Raw genomic sequence first — 8,061 nt, forward strand, 5'->3', positions numbered from 1 at the left:
AAAAGAAAAAAAAACAACCTGCTGTAAACCAGAAACATTTTCCTCACTAAAATTGTGGCTCTGACAAATATTTTTAATTAAAAGTCTGAAGACTTGAGGGAACAGTTTATTTCAAGTTGATAATCTCTTACTGGCAAGTCCTAAAACAGTCCTAAGTCTCTTAGGTGAAACTTGTTGCACTAAATCCCTGTAGCCGAGGCAAATTGATGATTTTATCTGTTATGACCACGAAGATGTAATATTCTATATAAATATAAAATATTAACCTGCGAGGTCTTCGTTGCAATTAATCAGAAGATTCTAGGATTTAATTAAGAAGATCTAGGTTCTTTGCTTTTTCAGTGATCAACCACACTTCTTGTTACTTCAAGAAAGAGTCAAGTTTATACAAGTAAGAATTTATTTTACAAACAATTTAAAACATGACTAATTAAGCATTTACTGTGAGTGCATGTAACTAAATGTGCTGAAGGCACCTATGTGTGAATGTGATATCAGTCAGAGCTTCCTTCTCAAAATAAGTGGAGTTCTGGTGAAAAGAATTAGGTTTGCTCTAAGCTATAAAGTGGTTATCATCAAAATTACATTCAGATGCAATCTCTGTGTTCTACCTCACCCTTTTGGGCCATTCCCATCTGTACCGGGTCGGCCCGGGCTGGGTAGCCCCAGTCGGCACCAGCCTGGCCCGGTTGATTCCACACATCCTTGTCTTAAGCCCATGTGGGCTGATTCTACCCACCAATCAGAGGCTTGCTCTAATGGAAGGTGTGAATTTGCTGTCAGCAGTGGGTGTGTTGGCCCTGGTCGGCCTGAAGCAGACCCCCTCGAGAAGAGGGCTGAGAATGAGCCTTGGTTTGCCCGGAAAAATACCAGGCCACCCAGATATGTAAACAACCTACGCTACCCGGCCCAACCCGACCCGGTACAGATGGGAATGGCCCATTTGATGACCCTCGTCACGGATCAGAAGGTCAGAGAGGTCGGATGACCTCGGGGCACCCAGGTCCGGTAGATTGACCGCAAGCACCGACTTCTCCAGTCCAGAGTTGTCAACAGGCAGCACAGGTTGGAATCAGCTTGCGTCTCAGGAATAACTCTTAAGGAATTTAACAAAATAAGCTTCGTTCTGCAGGAAGTGTTTGCTGTCTCAGCTTCGTAGGTGCAAAAAGAATTTTGACGACGTGTCAAAATCTTTGATGGTTGCAGAGTTTTTGCTACAGATGGCCGGTCTGAGCGATTCTCTAGAACTCACTAATCTCTCAGCATGTTTTAGTTTTAAAGTTTAGTTGTTATGGTTTGGACAGCCAATCAGAGGCTGACAAGTTTGGAGTTGTGTCATGACTCCCAGTCTTACACCCTCCTCTGCTGCCTCCACAGCAACCTCAGCCTGCACCTCATCAACTTCATTCATCTCACCTGTTCCTGTCATCAGCTCATCCCACACACCTGCTCCCTCTGCTATTTAACTCCCAGCCTGCTCTCCAACCAGTGCCAGATTACTGAACGCTCGTAGTCAGTAGATTTTCCAGCCTTGCACCTTGCCTGATCACAGCCTCCGGACCTCATTTTCACGCCTGACCCCTGCCTAGGACTCTGCCTGCCATCTCGACCCTCGCCTGTCTTTGACCCCTTCTCTAGCCTGCTCCATTTACCTGCTTCGCCTCGTTCTGGTTTTTGACTCATGCCTCCTCTCTGACTCTGTCTCCAGCCTCGCCCTCCTCTGGTAACGCCACATCCAATAAAGACTTAAGGAACTTTACTGTGTTTGGTGTCATCACGGGTCTTCCAAGTTCTGATCGTGATAAGGTGTTACCAAGGCAACTCAGAAACACACCCTCTTTGATACAGGATGTTCTGACTGGTTAACACTATGTGTGTCAGGGTTTAACTTAGCCGTACGTGTTATTGTGTGAGCAGGTGTGAGGACCTTGTCATCAAAACATGGTGAACACATTGCAGTCTAGCAGACAATCATAGCATCCATTCAGTGAGCACGGATTAATGACGCATTTCATTTTACTATAATTATCATAATAAACATTTAATGTTTATCTACATTATAAGTCATAGGAGTTCACATTGATTTTGTAAATGATTTTTGAATTTAGCAATTCGTTCGAGCTGGGGTTGGAGTCTTCTGGAGGCAAGATGAGACCTTGGGAGATAAAGTTATTGTTTATGAATCAGACTTGCAGAGTCTGAATCCCAGCTGGTGTGAAGCCTGCTCATTAAAGAGAGCACATGCAATGTTGTGTCCTTTCTGACCAGATGTTGAATAGATGGTGAATCCCTCCAACATAAAGCAATTTTAGCTATTGTATTCTTGACAGTTTCAGTACCTTTCAGAAGTTTCAGGGCTCTGTCACTTTAAGAAAAAAGCTGGAGCTAGAAACCCCCACCCACCACCCGCTCAGGCTGCTATAAGCTGATGTTACGTCCCCGACAGGTGTTGTTAAAAAGTGAAGGATGGGGGTAACATAAGACTGGACAGTGGATATTAAAAGGGTTTTATTGTAACAAAAAGGTTTTAAAAGCGTGCAAACAGATGACGGTGCATTATTAAAATAATGCTAAACCAACAGAACTCTCTAAAACTCTGAAAAAAAGGTTAACATTACACAGCTAATTATCAACTATAAAAACACCTGGTTAAAACTTATGTTAAAAGCTGAACCGAACAGAAGATGTTTTAAAAAAATCCCGAAGTTGATACAGTTCCAAAACAACCCACTGGCTAAAACACCTGGTAAAAACTTATTTTTAAAAAAAGCTTTACCACAACAAAGGTGTTTAAATACCGATGTCAGTAAAATTGCCACAAAGTTAACCTTAAAACCAAACAGCAAAAAGATCCCACTGGATCATCCAAAACTTCTCACTTAAGAGTTTAAAACTAAACAAGTTAATCAAATCTTTATTTATAAAGCGCCTTCCGCAACCCTGTCAGGAAGCCCAAGGCGCTGAACATGGTACAGTAGAAAGTTAAATATAGTGAATAAATCAGAAAATAAAAGCCATTCAAATTACAGATTACAAATTACAAAAAAAAGTGAAACATTCTAGTACAGGACAAATGTGTAAAACAATGGATTGAGTGAACCAATGAAAACTGTGAAATAAAATCAACATAAAAGAGGGCCAAAATCAAACATGTTCAGGAAACGCCAAGCGGAGGAGGTGGGTTTTTAGGCGACTCTTGAGGACTGGCAGAGATGGGGACAGCCTAACTGAGGGTGGCAGCTCGTTCCAGAGTGACGGTGCTAGGACTGAGAAAGCCCGGTCCCCACGAGTGCGACACCTAGACCGAGGGACAGCGAGCAGGCCTTGGTCAGAGGAGCGCAGAGCGCATGATGGGGAATGTTTGTTCGTTCAGGAGCATGGCCAGATAGGGGGAGCACCACCCTGGAAGAAATTATAAACAAAGACGAGGAGTTTGAAGTGTGAGCGATAGCAAACCGGAAGCCAGTGCAGGGAGGCCAGAACCGGACTGATGTGGTCCCGTTTCCTGTTCCCAGTCAGGAACCTGGCTGCGCTGTTCTGCACAACCTGTAGGTGATGAAGTGATGACTGACACAACCCTGCATAGACAGAGTTGCAGTAATCAAGCCTAGAAATTACAAATGCATGCAGTACCCGCTCCAGGTGGGCTCTTGACAGCATGGGCTTGATTTTTGCAAGGCGTCTCAGGTGAAAGAAACTGGACCGGATCACAGAGTTGATGTGAGCATCAAGTTTAAAACTCATCCACATGAATCTAAACGAAAGGGGTTGAAACCAAACCAAAAAACCAGGAGGACAGCGGAACCCCTGCACCACTGCCTCCCAGACTGCTGAAGGCACAGCCTTTTTATACAGGTGTTGGCAATCAAGGAAGATTCAGCTCAGCTGTGCTCCTCAGCAGCCCGGGAGAGAGGAGGAGGAGGGGCGGTGTCAGGCTGTTTCACCAGAGCTGGGTGGTCCTGGCTCCTGCTCTTCCCTGGCCAGACTGGCAACCGTAACAGCTGAGAAGCTCCAATATCTGGGAACCGCTGTTCCTCCAGCCTGGAGAGGTGAGAGATGGTACTATGTTAATTTCACCATTTGTGACATCACAAACGAGGATTCATACTTCTGCTTCATGCTTGCTCAGTTTGAGGATACGCTGTAAAGTCCCTGACACAACAAGTCAGTGACTCAAAGCAATCTGCTGGATTAGATAGAAAAACTTCATCTAATTGGAATAATGAACATAACTCAATGCACTGATAAGTAAATCAGAATGCTTATTTTGTAAAGGTGATATATAAATAAAATGAACTGACTTATGTTAGGTATTCAATTCCTAAATCAAACACTGACAGAAAATAGATGAATGTACATTTTGTAATTTTGGAGTTCAAAGTGCTTATAGAGGCAGTGGAGATCCACATGGCAGCACGAAAGGAAGTAAAAGGTGAGTTTTACACAACATGGTCCCTTTAAGCTCTGTCATCAAGGGCCAGCTTGAAGTAAACTTACAATATTACTAATAACAAGAAAATTCTCTAAGAAATTTTAAAAGGGATCTACCCACTGGTACAAGGTAGTGGCCCCGTGCCATAGAGGCCAAAGTATGATATCTGGGTGACGTTGGGATAAAAAACCTAAAATCAGGACATGAACTCATCCCACAGCCAGATTTGTCATTTTGAACACCCCTAATGGGGAGAGAACTTTCTCCAGTGAAGAAGAGTAAGTGGCTGCACACACACACATGGGAGTTTTAACCAGCTAGGCAGATTGAGACATGCACACACCCAAAATGGGACATTTATGGATGCTTTTTGCTAATAATTTCACCATGGTAAATCAGATGGCTTATAAATGTAATAGCACACCTCCCACGGCTGATTTTGATGTATAATTTGTGGGGGTGAACGCAGCCGTTAGAACTGCATTAGCATTCGCGGAAGAAGAAGAATGAAGAGATCAAACCCTCTGGTGAGTAACAATAAGGACCCTGCTTACAGCAGCAGCAGGTGCCTTAATAATAATGCATTTTATTTATGAGTGCCTTTCACAAAACACAAGGGCACTTTACAGCAGTGTTTCTCAGCCCTGGTCCTCAGTGCCCCCCTGTCCTGCATGTTTTCCATGCCTCTGCTACAGCACACCTGGTTCACTAATATGCATTGCCTCCTCAGGATGGCATCAAGTGCTGCACAAGCCTGTTAATCACTCATTCATTTAAAGAGCAAGTCACCCCCTACCAGAGAATTACTCCACTCCCACTTCCTGTTTGAAAAATGCAACAAATGCTGTTGCCTAGCAGACCGAGAGGGCGGAGCCGCTAACAAATACACACACACACACACACACACACACACACACACACACACACACACACACACACACACACACACACACACACACAGGCTCACAATGACATTGTGACATCATATGGTTCCAGCTAACGTTCTAGGGTACCTCTTAGCCAGTAGCGATGGCAGATTTAAATTCAAATGCAGTGCTGAGTTTTTACCTGACAACGACACAACACTGACAGTTTTAGGCAAAAATTTTAAATTTTAACTAAAAAGCACTAAAGTGCAAAACTATTGACTACACGTGTCTGCAGCACAATTAGACACACATTTATATAGTTTATCAGAAAAAAAAGTTCATTTGGGGGTGACTTGCTCTTTAAGTCAGGTGTGTGGCAGCAGAGAAACAATATTTTTGGAAACAGCAACATAGAAAACATGCAGGACAGGGGGGTGCTGAGGACCGGGGTTGAGACACACTGCTTTACAGCAATAAAACAAGCAATGAGTTAAAAGCAAAAATCACATAGAAACTTATTTCTGGCTCCCAGTCAAATTTAGGATTAACTTCAAGGTCTTGTTACATGTTTACAAGGCTTTGTACTGCCCATCCCCATCCTATCTGATGGACCTGCTGACCCCGTATGTTCCCACCCGTGCCCTTCGGTCAGCAGATCATCTGCTGCTTGTTGTTCCAAAGGTTCGGTACAAATAACGGGGGGAGCGTGCCTTCTCTTATGCAGCCCCAAAACTCTGGAACTCTCTGCCCCTCCGTGTGCGTCTGGCCCCCTCTGTTAGCAGTTTCAAGTCGGCCCTGAAAACACTCTTCTTTAGCATTACCTTCCCTCCGTGACACTTTTCATGACAATCTAGCACCGGATTTGAGTTTTTAATTCCATTTTTATGATTTAGAGATGCTCACTTTTGGCACCTCGCACCATCTGGTATTTTATTTTGTTTTATTTGTGCCATTTCAAATGTTTTTATCATTGGTCGCATTATTTTATTTTATAGTGCTGTTAGCTGTTCTCCTATTTTATTGTTTTTAGTAGGAATTTTTATCTCCGACTATTTATGCTTTGTTCTTATGTATTTTGCCCGTTCTTATTGTGTTTCTTGGTCAAGCATTCTGCTTTTTATGTACAGCACTTTGGTTAGCTGCCATGCTATTTTGAAATGGTAATGTCATTTCTCATAATTCAACTTCCCCACTGGGATGATTTTGCTGCTATGGCCGTGGATTAGGATTATCGCCTGCCCTGAAAATCCAACTACGTCTGTTCAGCGGTGGAGCATGCATCCATCTCCACCCCCCAACCTCCACCCCATCCTGCTCCTCCCTCTGCCTCCCATTCCTGACCTGCTGATCTAACACCATTTACAGTCAGCAGGCCAACACACGGACACCTGGCTCATCATCATTGTTGTTGAACTGCTGGCCTGCGCATGGTTTACTGTGCGTGTGTTTGTGTGAGTGAGCGTGTGTGTCTGTGTGTGTGATGCACACAGACACTAATATCCACACTTAACGCTGCAGCTGCGCTCAGGGTGCCTTCTCGTATTGATTAGTTTTGTCTAATGTTTAGAACTGATCAATAAGAACATTAAAAGCAAAGTATTATTTTTTTATACGCCTCATTGAACCAAACATCTTCAGCATCAACAGAGGGAAGAAATCTTCTGCATCCTTAGCGATCAGCCTACAGGCGTGGCTGTTTTTCCACAGGCCCCTGCCACATCTCTGCACTCCTGTGAGTGAACGAGATGGGGGAGGACATAGAAGCACAAGCAGAGATGGACTGCATCTGTCTAAAGTCGACAGGGACTTGCTTATCTCCTGACCCAGTTGTGCACCCATATGTTTGCTAAGAATAAAAAAACAGCACCTCTCATGATAGTGGAACCATTTTTTCTTCCTTTCTTTGCTCCTTATCGAAGTGCTCCGATTTTGGGAAGGTTTGTAATCTGAATCGTGCTAGATAGGTCTCTTTTGGTGGAACTTTTGGCTCTATTCTTAGCCAAATCAGAAACCTGAATAGCTAAAAACAGAAAATATCCTGCAGGGAAATGATCAATAGCTGACTTTGGACCCTCTTTTAATCTGGTTGTTCACTGGCATATGTGTCTCTCTCCACCGCAGCTCAAAGCTTTAACTCTTGTGATGTCCTTCATTCTGTGAAGCTTTGATGTGCTACAACTGTTTATTTCCCATCAGACCTGCTTTTATGTGTGTGTGTGTGTGTGTGTGTGTGTGTGTGTGTGTGTTCCTATCGCTTTTGACATAATGATTTGCCATCACTCTGTGCTGTTTCAGTAGATTTACAAGTCCCCCTGCTGGGGCGTTTGCTTTTATCCCTTCTCAGAACCGACTTGCTTGTTTTGCTGCTTTAGAAACAAAATCTAGCCAAGTAAAAAAAACAAAACAAAAACAAAAAAAAAAGCATTTGCACAGTTTACTGCACAAACACGAGGTTTCAATGTGGTTATCTGAGAAACCTTAAATCATGTTATGCTTCTAAAAATAAGATTCTAAAATTAAGCAGGAGAAGCTTGGGATGCCGTTTGTAAGGACCAATCAGCTGGTGCAGGACGTCGCATGAACTCTCCAATGCTGCCTTGACAGAGCTGCATGGAGTTTGCATGTTCTCCCTGTGCATGCGTGGGTTCTCTCCGGGTACTCCGGCTTCCTCCCACAGTCCAAAAACATGACTGTTAGGTTAATCAGTCTGTCTAAATTGTCCTTAGGTGAGTGTGTTCATGATTGTTTGTCCCGTGTGTC

This window comes from Nothobranchius furzeri, chromosome 18, assembly GCF_043380555.1.
Source record: "Nothobranchius furzeri strain GRZ-AD chromosome 18, NfurGRZ-RIMD1, whole genome shotgun sequence".
Lineage (NCBI taxonomy): Eukaryota > Metazoa > Chordata > Actinopteri > Cyprinodontiformes > Nothobranchiidae > Nothobranchius > Nothobranchius furzeri.